Source organism: Phyllobates terribilis, unplaced genomic scaffold (assembly GCF_046119375.1).
Source record: "Phyllobates terribilis strain yellow unplaced genomic scaffold, ASM4611937v1 Scaffold_381__1_contigs__length_1843176, whole genome shotgun sequence".
NCBI lineage: Eukaryota > Metazoa > Chordata > Amphibia > Anura > Dendrobatidae > Phyllobates > Phyllobates terribilis.
In genome coordinates, this window is record NW_027363141.1 from 799,205 (window position 1) to 813,110 (window position 13,906).

Below are 13,906 nucleotides of genomic sequence, written 5' to 3' on the forward strand. Positions count from 1 at the left end.
CTGCTCGTTCCACCCCACCCCCCGCCTTAATTGGTTCTCCTCCCTTCCAACGGTGTTGAGGCGGGTGGGAACAGCAGGGGGTGAAGGTGCTGTGTTTAAAGAGGTGGAGTTATGCAGATCTAAAACGCGTGGATTGCAGCAGCAGCAAGCCGAAAAGTGCAGGCATGTAAGGGATCTAGAGGTTGACAACATGTCTTCTTAACGGGAGTCCAGGAGCTCATCTCCACAAATGGACTTTTCAGGATCCTTGGGTGGCTCCGTAGTTTGAAACCAATTCTGGTTATCGCTTCTCGGCCTTTTGGCTAAGATCAAGTGTAGTATCTGTTCTTATCAGTTTAATATCTGATACGTCCCCTATCTGGGGACCATATATTAAATGGATTTTTAGAACAGGGAGATGGAAAAAGAGCTTGCTCTGTCCACTCCACGCATTGACCTGGTATTGCAGTATCTCCAGGACCGGTGCACCCCTTCTTTAATGCAGTTTCTAAAATCAGAAAGAATTGAATTCAATGTTTTTTGTTCATTTTGCTTGTTTGTCGGATTTTGGGATGGACTCTTTGGCTTTGCTTTTCTTCTCCTCATTGGATTTTTCATGTTCAAAGTTGCAGAAGCCAGATTACAAGCTCATTTTGGTTCAACTTCAGCAACTGTGCATTGCATTGCCATGTAATGTGATGCAATGCTATCTTTCTAGCTCTCCCTTTTTACTTCCTTTTGGATAAACAGACATATTAGGCAAGCATTTTGGAGCTTTCACCTAAATAACTACAGGTGGTGAGATAAGCTGCACAATATAATTGACCTTTCAGTATATTGTTGCACACACACCATCTATTTAGCAAATGCCCTTGTTATCAACAGCAGCCTTTTAAACTCACCTGAGCTAACAGGTATGTGCGCTGGTTACTCTGCTGCGCTTAAAATTTCTTTTTTGGTTTGCTACAATGCCTTTTCTGAAACGTTGTCTCCTTCTGCTGGAACACTGACTTCTTTCATTTAATGCCTGCAGACTATAAAAGAGAACCCAACCCAAAAAGTTTGGTTGATTAGTCTGTGGCATTCTGTTAAACTGTTGCTTATGGCGGTCTCTGTGAGCTTCTCAGCGACATTCAGCCAGCCAGGTATCCTGCCTGCAGTAGATGGAATGTGGCAATGGAACGCTGGCTGCGCGTGTCATAATAGGCTCTGAGCCTTTATATACCTGTGCACAGCAGCAGCCACCTTCAGTCTGCTGCTGGACAGCCAGCAGCAGCAGGAGAGGTATGTAATCAGGAGCCCTCCTGCTAAGGGTAGACAGCTGCTCGTTCCACCCCACCCCCCGCCTTAATTGGTTCTCCTCCCTTCCAACGGTGTTGAGGCGGGTGGGAACAGCAGGGGGTGAAGGTGCTGTGTTTAAAGAGGTGGAGTTATGCAGATCTAAAACGCGTGGATTGCAGCAGCAGCAAGCCGAAAAGTGCAGGCATGTAAGGGATCTAGAGGTTGACAACATGTCTTCTTAACGGGAGTCCAGGAGCTCATCTCCACAAATGGACTTTTCAGGATCCTTGGGTGGCTCCGTAGTTTGAAACCAATTCTGGTTATCGCTTCTCGGCCTTTTGGCTAAGATCAAGTGCTTTATTGCAGGAGATTGTGGTTGAAGGGCACTCGGGTACCCCTCTCCTTGGCCTGGCAGGATCGTCCACTTTGGTGGACTTAACCTGCTTGCTGCTATTAGGGAGAGGGCTTAGTCCCAGGGTAACGAGTTGCGATCCCCCAGCTTCCAGGTGTTTTTCGCTGCAAGAACACTGGGAGCGCAGATTGCAAGCGGCTGCAATTTGCAACCTTGTTGCGTTTTTCCATGGAGGTTGACCCTAACCTCGTGCCTCTTTATGCAAGGCTAAAAAACTCTATCCGAGTTCACTTCACGGCGGGTGGCTCGGATATGAGGAAATTAGGGTATGTAGTCCAGGACGTGCTCAGGAACCTTCTTGGCGTACAAAGGAATGAAATTCTCTCCATCCAGGATTATCCCAGAAGAGGTGACTGTGACATCACATTCACCGGAGAAGGTATTTTTAGAGATGTACTAGAAAAGTTAAAAAAAGTTGAAAATAGTCCTGTTTTGAAAGGGATACAAATTGTTGAGCACGTCCTGGATGAGGTAAGACTGGTTATTGTAAAAATATTTTCGCCCTTTGTTTCTGCTCCAGAAGTAATGTCATTTCTAGCAATTTATTTTAAAAGTGTTAAATGTATTGGGAAGATATTAAACGAATATAACATATGGACATCTAAGTGGAAATTCCTTGTGAAGTGTACAAGAGATCCAAATACACCAGGTGGTATACGGCTCCCCCCTGCCCGTTTCAAAATTGGGCAAACAAATGGGGATTTCTTCTTTTCTGGGATGCCAGTATATTGCAGAAATTGTGGGCGCTATGGTCATTCAAAAGAAAACTGTCATGTATCATGTAGAAATTGTGCTAGTGAAGAACATGAGACAAAAGAATGCCCTAAGGAAAAGAAATGCAGTTTTTGCCAGACTCCAGGTCACTTTTATTTTTCTTGCCCTCACAGATTTCGGGAAGATGAGCAAAAGGGGAAGTCCAAGACGTCCGACCAAGGACCAAAAGATCAGACCACCCCTCAGGAGGAGGAACAACAACCTGGAGCCTCTGGAGACAATAAGGGCGTACCAAATAGTGAAGTGTCTCCAGAGTCTATGACAGGTAAAATACCAAATCCCAAAACCTGGCTGCAGGACCTGCGGGAGTCCAAAAGGAGGGCTGAGAAGGAGCAGAAGGGCACTACTGGTAAGGTCAAAAGGGACCGGCAAAAGGCCGACACAGAAGCCCATGCCCAGTCTGGGTCTCCTAGTGCTGAGGGCGCTGAGTGGATAAAGGTGGGTCCTAAGAAAAAGAAAAAGGGTGGTTCGGAGGAGGCAGCAGGAGGTGAACAGATGGACACTTCTCCAGAAGGGGACGTGGACGCTGGACCCTCAGGGGTTTCGGTCTCCGCTGCTACAGGTGGGGACCGGGATCTTGCTGCCTCTGAAGAGTCAGAGGCTCTGCCTTGTGCGCAACCTCCTCCTATAGGACGACCTTCTACAGGTCAAACAGGGGCGGCGGAACCCCTCGGGGACCCACCTGATGAGGAACTGCATGGCCAGCCAATGGAGACCCAGCGGGTTCTGCCAGCCAGCCCTCCGAGCTATGCCAGTGTAGCGTCGGGTTTATATAAATGTGGTAATCTTTCCTCCTCCACGGAGACTCTCGTGACGATACTATCAGATGAGGAGGGAGGCGCAAGCCCAGTGGTCTGATCAGGTTCATCGGACAGGTAAATCCGTTGCTCTTAGTTACCTAAGTAAAATTTCTACATTTTCTAATGATGGCTGAACTCAAAGGTATTTCCCTCAACGTGAGAGGCATAAAATCTAACACGAGAAGAACTGCTCTTTTTAATTTTTTTACGTGTTTTACTGCATCTGTATTTTTTCTGCAAGAATGTAATATCCCACATGAAATGTCATATCAAAAATATAAAGATGAGTGGAAGTGTGGGCCATCTGTCTGGTCCGGATCGAATGCTGCAGGATCAGCGGGTGTAGCCATACTTTTTAAAGGGAACGTTTTAATTGATTTTATTCAGGAAATTTTACCAGGTCGTATTTTATTAGTGAAAGCTTTTATTGATGGTATTAGATGGCAGTTTTTAAATTTTTATGGATCCCCAGAGAAAAATGAAAGAGCCGAAATGCTTGATCTTTTACCATTATTTATTAATAACTCTGAACCTTTTATCTTAGCAGGGGATTTTAATTGTGTTTTAAAAGGTGAAAACCGGCGCTCCAGCTCTGTAAGCAGGAACTACGATAAAACCTCAGGTATGCTACATGATATAGTCAAAGATGCTAAATTGATAGACATATATAAAGAGTGTCATAGTGACAGCACAGAGGACGCCGGTTTCACTTGGAGCAATTCTAATTGTAGCTCTAGGATTGATTTTATTTTTGGTTCAGATAAAACAATACCTGCCAAATGTGAAGTTTTAACTAATATATTTTCAGACCATAAACTTTTATCCTTTACCATAAAAGTAAATGACAACAAAAAATGTGGTAAGAAAAGCTGGAAAATGAACGTATCCCTTTTAACCGACTCGCAGATTTTATCAGATTTTATTGAGTTTTATAGGAAATGTAGAAAAGGGAAAAAAACAAGTGAGACTATGAGTGTATGGTGGGATAGAATGAAAGTAAAAATAAAAGACTTTTTTATTAAAAAGAGTATATGTAGAGCCAAAGAAAAATATGAAGAATATAGAATTTTAAATACCCGCCTACAAACATTATTTAAGCTCAGAGACAATGGGATAGATGTACAACTTGATATTTCAAACTTAAAAGAAGAGATTTCAAAATGGCTAGAACAAAAAGGAAAAGAGATAATTTTTCGTTCTAGAGTACAACATATAGAAGAAAATGAAAAGTGTTCCAGATATTTTTTTAGGAAAAATAAAAAAGAAAAAGTGATAATTGACCATATAGATGGTGAGAATAATCTAAAAAATATGCTGGGTAAAGTTGAGGTTTTTTTTTCTAATCTTTTTAATGGAAAATATATAGATAATAAATTAATGGATGATTCGCTGCAAGGACTAACAGCTGTTTTAGATCCCGCATCCCAAGAGTTTTTATCCCAAGTTTTAACGGAACAAGAAGTGTTAAAAACTATTAAAAGTTTTAAAACTGGAAAGGTCCCTGGTCCTGATGGCATCCCAATAGAATTTTATGTATGTTTTTATGATATTTTAAAAGATGATTTGTTTTATTTGTTTACTGAGGTTTTTAATAATAAGGTTTTATTAAATTCCTGGAAGAAAGGTGAAGTCTCCCTCCTATACAAAAAAGGCGATAAATCAAAATTAGAAAACTGGAGACCAATAACACTTTTAAATTGTGACTATAAAATAATGGCTAAAATTTGTGCAAATCGTCTAAAAGAAGTCATCAGCAAAGTTATTCATTCTAATCAAGTGTGTGGGGTGCCGGGGCGCAGTATATGGGACAATCTGAATTTAGTGAAAGACTGTATTGAGGATGTGAAAGACAGAAAGGGGAAAATGGCGATTTTATCTATTGATTTTGAAAAAGCATTTGACCGTGTCTCACACTTTTATCTTTTTAAAGTTTTAGAGAAAATGGGCATACCAGAAGGGTTTTTACTATCGCTTAAAGCATTTTACAAGGATTGTACAAGTAAGATTTTAGTGAATGGTTTTAAGACACAAGAGGTATTTTTACGGTCAGGGGTGAAACAGGGATGCCCTCTGTCCCCCCTACTGTTTATCTGTGCACTGGAACCAATGTTATGTGCAATACGCCAAAATAAACAGATATGCGGTGTCCCTCTGCCTGGAAGCGGTGGTTTGGAGGCCAAGGTTGTAGGCTACATGGATGACGTGGCGGTCTTGTGTACAGATGCACCATCACTTACGGCCACTCTCCATCAAGTGCAATCCTTTTGCCTAGCTTCTGGTTTTAAAATCAATTTTAATAAGTGTAACATTTTAAGTGTTGGGGGGATGATTTTACGTGATGTACCAATTAATGTCTCCGAATCCATTTCCATTTTAGGTATATCATTCACTGAAAATAATGATGGTTATAATAGTTGGGAAACAGTTATACAGAAAGTAAATACGAAAATATGTATGTGGAACATGAGGAGACTTACAATGGAGGGTAAAGTATTGGTTTTAAAGATGGTGATTTTACCTCTTTTATTGTATCTTAGCATGGTTTTCCCCCCGCCTGTTAATGTTTTAAAAAAGATAACCAAAACCTGTTTTACCTTCTTTTGGAACTCAAAAATGGAAAAGCTGAAAAGAGAAATCGTGATGAAATCAAAAGTAAAAGGTGGTAAAGATTTTCCAGATTTTAATAGGTTTCTTTTAATCCATCTGTTCGTTTACTGTTTTAATGCCCTTTTTAAGAATCACTATTGGTCCTTTTTTATGCGTTTTAATACAGGATTTTTTATGAGAAAGTTTGGATGGTATGAAGTTAATATATCTGTGCCCCATGCTTTTAATTTGTCGACGCATTATGAGATTTTAAGGAAAATAGTGTCCAATTTTAATTTAGGGACTAAGAAAATAGAGGAATTAAGAAATAGTAAGAAACTAATTAAAGAAATACGTAAAAGTGAGGAAATATGTAATGTTGACAGATATGATGATGACAAATCTATGTCTATCTGGAAAATGATTAACGTTTTTTATCTTTTTAATGAACAGAGAGATCTGGCTTGGAGTTGCATGCACCGCTGTCTTCCTTGCCGGGCATTCCAATACAGAAGAGGATTTGTGAGGTCTGCCATCTGCCCAAGAGCCGGATGCCAAGACGAGGAAACGGTGGAACATCTATTATGGACATGTAATTTTGCAAAGGATTTCTGGAGAAGACTGCTCCCCCTACTGGAAAGGGTGGCAGACCTCAAGGACTTTACATATAAAACTGTGCTATACGGACTTATGGAATGCCCCACAATGGACCAGTACACAATGGCTTGGAAGACAGTGAACTGCGCCAAGTCATCTCTCTGGAAAGCGCGCAACATTGCTATTTTTAAACAAGATGTTTTATCAGTGAATGATGTTTTAAGTTTATGTTTATGTGAAATGTATACTTATTATTTAATTGACAAAAAGAAGAATGTACATATTTCCAAAAAATGGCTTGTTGACCAATGGAACCTAATTATTTAAAATCTTTGTATTTTTTTGTTTTGTAAATTTCATTTGTCTTTTAACGTTTGGTATTTGTGTAATTATGCTTGTAATTTGTTAAAGTTTTAATAAACGGTTTTATCCCTCTGCAGGGGATAGCCAAATTAAAAAAAATCTGTTCTTATCAGTTTAACATCTGATACGTCCCCTATCTGGGGACCATATATTAAATGGATTTTTAGAACAGGGAGATGGAAAAAGAGCTTGCTCTGTCCACTCCACGCATTGACCTGGTATTGCAGTATCTCCAGGACCGGTGCACCCCTTCTTTAATGCAGTTTCTAAAATCAGAAAGAATTGAATTCAATGTTTTTTGTTCATTTTGCTTGTTTGTCGGATTTTGGGATGGACTCTTTGGCTTTGCTTTTCTTCTCCTCATTGGATTTTTCATGTTCAAAGTTGCAGAAGCCAGATTACAAGCTCATTTTGGTTCAACTTCAGCAACTGTGCATTGCATTGCCATGTAATGTGATGCAATGCTATCTTTCTAGCTCTCCCTTTTTACTTCCTTTTGGATAAACAGACATATTAGGCAAGCATTTTGGAGCTTTCACCTAAATAACTACAGGTGGTGAGATAAGCTGCACAATATAATTGACCTTTCAGTATATTGTTGCACACACACCATCTATTTAGCAAATGCCCTTGTTATCAACAGCAGCCTTTTAAACTCACCTGAGCTAACAGGTATGTGCGCTGGTTACTCTGCTGCGCTTAAAATTTCTTTTTTGGTTTGCTACAATGCCTTTTCTGAAACGTTGTCTCCTTCTGCTGGAACACTGACTTCTTTCATTTAATGCCTGCAGACTATAAAAGAGAACCCAACCCAAAAAGTTTGGTTGATTAGTCTGTGGCATTCTGTTAAACTGTTGCTTATGGCGGTCTCTGTGAGCTTCTCAGCGACATTCAGCCAGCCAGGTATCCTGCCTGCAGTAGATGGAATGTGGCAATGGAACGCTGGCTGCGCGTGTCATAATAGGCTCTGAGCCTTTATATACCTGTGCACAGCAGCAGCCACCTTCAGTCTGCTGCTGGACAGCCAGCAGCAGCAGCAGCAGGAGAGGTATGTAATCAGGAGCCCTCCTGCTAAGGGTAGACAGCTGCTCGTTCCACCCCACCCCCCGCCTTAATTGGTTCTCCTCCCTTCCAATGGTGTTGAGGCGGGTGGGAACAGCAGGGGGTGAAGGTGCTGTGTTTAAAGAGGTGGAGTTATGCAGATCTAAAACGCGTGGATTGCAGCAGCAGCAAGCCGAAAAGTGCAGGCATGTAAGGGATCTAGAGGTTGACAACATGTCTTCTTAACGGGAGTCCAGGAGCTCATCTCCACAAATGGACTTTTCAGGATCCTTGGGTGGCTCCGTAGTTTGAAACCAATTCTGGTTATCGCTTCTCGGCCTTTTGGCTAAGATCAAGTGTAGTATCTGTTCTTATCAGTTTAATATCTGATACGTCCCCTATCTGGGGACCATATATTAAATGGATTTTTAGAACAGGGAGATGGAAAAAGAGCTTGCTCTGTCCACTCCACGCATTGACCTGGTATTGCAGTATCTCCAGGACCGGTGCACCCCTTCTTTAATGCAGTTTCTAAAATCAGAAAGAATTGAATTCAATGTTTTTTGTTCATTTTGCTTGTTTGTCGGATTTTGGGATGGACTCTTTGGCTTTGCTTTTCTTCTCCTCATTGGATTTTTCATGTTCAAAGTTGCAGAAGCCAGATTACAAGCTCATTTTGGTTCAACTTCAGCAACTGTGCATTGCATTGCCATGTAATGTGATGCAATGCTATCTTTCTAGCTCTCCCTTTTTACTTCCTTTTGGATAAACAGACATATTAGGCAAGCATTTTGGAGCTTTCACCTAAATAACTACAGGTGGTGAGATAAGCTGCACAATATAATTGACCTTTCAGTATATTGTTGCACACACACCATCTATTTAGCAAATGCCCTTGTTATCAACAGCAGCCTTTTAAACTCACCTGAGCTAACAGGTATGTGCGCTGGTTACTCTGCTGCGCTTAAAATTTCTTTTTTGGTTTGCTACAATGCCTTTTCTGAAACGTTGTCTCCTTCTGCTGGAACACTGACTTCTTTCATTTAATGCCTGCAGACTATAAAAGAGAACCCAACCCAAAAAGTTTGGTTGATTAGTCTGTGGCATTCTGTTAAACTGTTGCTTATGGCGGTCTCTGTGAGCTTCTCAGCGACATTCAGCCAGCCAGGTATCCTGCCTGCAGTAGATGGAATGTGGCAATGGAACGCTGGCTGCGCGTGTCATAATAGGCTCTGAGCCTTTATATACCTGTGCACAGCAGCAGCCACCTTCAGTCTGCTGCTGGACAGCCAGCAGCAGCAGCAGCAGGAGAGGTATGTAATCAGGAGCCCTCCTGCTAAGGGTAGACAGCTGCTCATTCCACCCCACCCCCCGCCTTAATTGGTTCTCCTCCCTTCCAACGGTGTTGAGGCGGGTGGGAACAGCAGGGGGTGAAGGTGCTGTGTTTAAAGAGGTGGAGTTATGCAGATCTAAAACGCGTGGATTGCAGCAGCAGCAAGCCGAAAAGTGCAGGCATGTAAGGGATCTAGAGGTTGACAACATGTCTTCTTAACGGGAGTCCAGGAGCTCATCTCCACAAATGGACTTTTCAGGATCCTTGGGTGGCTCCGTAGTTTGAAACCAATTCTGGTTATCGCTTCTCGGCCTTTTGGCTAAGATCAAGTGCTTTATTGCAGGAGATTGTGGTTGAAGGGCACTCGGGTACTCCTCTCCTTGGCCTGGCAGGATCGTCCACTTTGGTGGACTTAACCTGCTTGCTGCTATTAGGGAGAGGGCTTAGTCCCAGGGTAACGAGTTGCGATCCCCCAGCTTCCAGGTGTTTTTCGCTGCAAGAACACTGGGAGCGCAGATTGCAAGCGGCTGCAACTTGCAACCTTGTTGCGTTTTTCCATGGAGGTTGACCCTAACCTCGTGCCTCTTTATGCGAGGCTAAAAAACTCTATCCGAGTTCACTTCACGGCGGGTGGCTCGGATATGAGGAAATTAGGGTATGTAGTCCAGGACGTGCTCAGGAACCTTCTTGGCGTACAAAGGAATGAAATTCTCTCCATCCAGGATTATCCCAGAAGAGGTGACTATGACATCACATTCACCGGAGAAGGTATTTTTAGAGATGTACTAGAAAAGTTAAAAAAAGTTGAAAATAGTCCTGTTTTGAAAGGGATACAAATTGTTGAGCATGTCCTGGATGAGGTAAGACTGGTTATTGTAAAAATATTTTCGCCCTTTGTTTCTGCTCCAGAAGTAATGTCATTTCTAGCAATTTATTTTAAAAGTGTTAAATGTATTGGGAAGATATTAAACGAATATAACATATGGACATCTAAGTGGAAATTCCTTGTGAAGTGTACAAGAGATCCAAATACACCAGGTGGTATACGGCTCCCCCCTGCCCGTTTCAAAATTGGGCAAACAAATGGGGATTTCTTCTTTTCTGGGATGCCAGTATATTGCAGAAATTGTGGGCGCTATGGTCATTCAAAAGAAAACTGTCATGTATCATGTAGAAATTGTGCTAGTGAAGAACATGAGACAAAAGAATGCCCTAAGGAAAAGAAATGCAGTTTTTGCCAGACTCCAGGTCACTTTTATTTTTCTTGCCCTCACAGATTTCGGGAAGATGAGCAAAAGGGGAAGTCCAAGACGTCCGACCAAGGACCAAAAGATCAGACCACCCCTCAGGAGGAGGAACAACAACCTGGAGCCTCTGGAGACAATAAGGGCGTACCAAATAGTGAAGTGTCTCCAGAGTCTATGACAGGTAAAATACCAAATCACAAAACCTGGCTGCAGGACCTGCGGGAGTCCAAAAGGAGGGCTGAGAAGGAGCAGAAGGGCACTACTGGTAAGGTCAAAAGGGACCGGCAAAAGGCCGACACAGAAGCCCATGCCCAGTCTGGGTCTCCTAGTGCTGAGGGCGCTGAGTGGATAAAGGTGGGTCCTAAGAAAAAGAAAAAGGGTGGTTCGGAGGAGGCAGCAGGAGGTGAACAGATGGACACTTCTCCAGAAGGGGACGTGGACGCTGGACCCTCAGGGGTTTCGGTCTCCGCTGCTACAGGTGGGGACCGGGATCTTGCTGCCTCTGAAGAGTCAGAGGCTCTGCCTTGTGCGCAACCTCCTCCTATAGGACGACCTTCTACAGGTCAAACAGGGGCGGCGGAACCCCTCGGGGACCCACCTGATGAGGAACTGCATGGCCAGCCAATGGAGACCCAGCGGGTTCTGCCAGCCAGCCCTCCGAGCTATGCCAGTGTAGCGTCGGGTTTATATAAATGTGGTAATCTTTCCTCCTCCACGGAGACTCTCGTGACGATACTATCAGATGAGGAGGGAGGCGTAAGCCCAGTGGTCTGATCAGGTTCATCGGACAGGTAAATCCGTTGCTCTTAGTTACCTAAGTAAAATTTCTACATTTTCTAATGATGGCTGAACTCAAAGGTATTTCCCTCAACGTGAGAGGCATAAAATCTAACACGAGAAGAACTGCTCTTTTTAATTTTTTTACGTGTTTTACTGCATCTGTATTTTTTCTGCAAGAATGTAATATCCCACATGAAATGTCATATCAAAAATATAAAGATGAGTGGAAGTGTGGGCCATCTGTCTGGTCCGGATCGAATGCTGCAGGATCAGCGGGTGTAGCCATACTTTTTAAAGGGAACGTTTTAATTGATTTTATTCAGGAAATTTTACCAGGTCGTATTTTATTAGTGAAAGCTTTTATTGATGGTATTAGATGGCAGTTTTTAAATTTTTATGGATCCCCAGAGAAAAATGAAAGAGCCGAAATGCTTGATCTTTTACCATTATTTATTAATAACTCTGAACCTTTTATCTTAGCAGGGGATTTTAATTGTGTTTTAAAAGGTGAAAACCGGCGCTCCAGCTCTGTAAGCAGGAACTACGATAAAACCTCAGGTATGCTACATGATATAGTCAAAGATGCTAAATTGATAGACATATATAAAGAGTGTCATAGTGACAGCACAGAGGACGCCGGTTTCACTTGGAGCAATGCTAATTGTAGCTCTAGGATTGATTTTATTTTTGGTTCAGATAAAACAATACCTGCCAAATGTGAAGTTTTAGCTAATATATTTTCAGACCATAAACTTTTATCCTTTACCATAAAAGTAAATGACAACAAAAAATGTGGTAAGAAAAGCTGGAAAATGAATGTATCCCTTTTAACCGACCCGCAGATTTTATCAGATTTTATTGAGTTTTATAGGAAATGTAGAAAAGGGAAAAAAACAAATGAGACTATGAGTGTATGGTGGGATAGAATGAAAGTAAAAATAAAAGACTTTTTTATTAAAAAGAGTATATGTAGAGCCAAAGAAAAATATGAAGAATATAGAATTTTAAATACCCGCCTACAAACATTATTTAAGCTCAGAGACAATGGGATAGATGTACAACTTGATATTTCAAACTTAAAAGAAGAGATTTCAAAATGGCTAGAACAAAAAGGAAAAGAGATCATTTTTCGTTCTAGAGTACAACATATAGAAGAAAATGAAAAGTGTTCCAGATATTATTTTAGGAAAAATAAAAAAGAAAAAGTGATAATTGACCATATAGATGGTGAGAATAATATAAAAAATATGCTGGGTAAAGTTGAGGTTTTTTTTTCTAATCTTTTTAATGGAAAAAATATAGATAATAAATTAATGGATGATTCGCTGCAAGGACTAACAGCTGTTTTAGATCCCGCATCCCAAGAGATTTTATCCCAAGTTTTAACGGAACAAGAAGTGTTAAAAACTATTAAAAGTTTTAAAACTGGAAAGGTCCCTGGTCCTGATGGCATCCCAATAGAATTTTATGTATGTTTTTATGATATTTTAAAAGATGATTTGTTTTATTTGTTTACTGAGGTTTTTAATAATAAGGTTTTATTAAATTCCTGGAAGAAAGGTGAAGTCTCCCTCCTATACAAAAAAGGTGATAAATCAAAATTAGAAAACTGGAGACCAATAACACTTTTAAATTGTGACTATAAAATAATGGCTAAAATTTGTGCAAATCGTCTAAAAGAAGTCATCAGCAAAGTTATTCATTCTAATCAAGTGTGTGGGGTGCCGGGGCGCAGTATATGGGACAATCTGAATTTAGTGAAAGACTGTATTGAGGATGTGAAAGACAGAAAGGGGAAAATGGCGATTTTATCTATTGATTTTGAAAAAGCATTTGACCGTGTCTCACACTTTTATCTTTTTAAAGTTTTAGAGAAAATGGGCATACCAGAAGGGTTTTTACTATCGCTTAAAGCATTTTACAAGGATTGTACAAGTAAGATTTTAGTGAATGGTTTTAAGACACAAGAGGTATTTTTACGGTCAGGGGTGAAACAGGGATGCCCTCTGTCCCCCTTACTGTTTATCTGTGCACTGGAACCAATGTTATGTGCAATACGCCAAAATAAACAGATATGCGGTGTCCCTCTGCCTGGAAGCGGTGGTTTGGAGGCCAAGGTTGTAGGCTACATGGATGACGTGGCGGTCTTGTGTACAGATGCACCATCACTTACGGCCACTCTCCATCAAGTGCAATCCTTTTGTCTAGCTTCTGGTTTTAAAATCAATTTTAATAAGTGTAACATTTTAAGTGTTGGGGGGATGATTTTACGTGATGTACCAATTAATGTCTCCGAATCCATTTCCATTTTAGGTATATCATTCACTGAAAATAATGATGGTTATAATAGTTGGGAAACAGTTACACAGAAAGTAAATACGAAAATATGTATGTGGAACATGAGGAGACTTACAATGGAGGGTAAAGTATTGGTTTTAAAGATGGTGATTTTACCTCTTTTATTGTATCTTAGCATGGTTTTCCCCCCGCCTGTTAATGTTTTAAAAAAGATAACCAAAACCTGTTTTACCTTCTTTTGGAACTCAAAAATGGAAAAGCTGAAAAGAGAAATCGTGATGAAATCAAAAGTAAAAGGTGGTAAAGATTTTCCAGATTTTAATAGGTTTCTTTTAATCCATCTGTTCGTTTACTGTTTTAATGCCCTTTTTAAGAATCACTATTGGTCCTTTTTTATGCGTTTTAATACAGGATT

General features: G+C 40.9%; 3 non-coding genes across 3 annotated transcripts; all 3 read left to right on the forward strand.

Annotated features, from left to right (window-relative positions):
* Positions 1-282: 282 nt before the first annotated feature.
* On the forward strand, positions 283-473 carry LOC141223948 (U2 spliceosomal RNA). Its single transcript, XR_012291468.1, has one exon. It is a non-coding gene; the product is annotated as a U2 spliceosomal RNA (small nuclear RNA).
* A 6,384-nt stretch (positions 474-6,857) lies between these two features.
* On the forward strand, positions 6,858-7,044 carry LOC141224170 (U2 spliceosomal RNA). The gene has a single exon (XR_012291680.1). It is a non-coding gene; the product is annotated as a U2 spliceosomal RNA (small nuclear RNA).
* A 1,115-nt stretch (positions 7,045-8,159) lies between these two features.
* Positions 8,160-8,350, forward strand: LOC141223949 (U2 spliceosomal RNA). The gene has a single exon (XR_012291469.1). It is a non-coding gene; the product is annotated as a U2 spliceosomal RNA (small nuclear RNA).
* Positions 8,351-13,906: the final 5,556 nt, after the last annotated feature.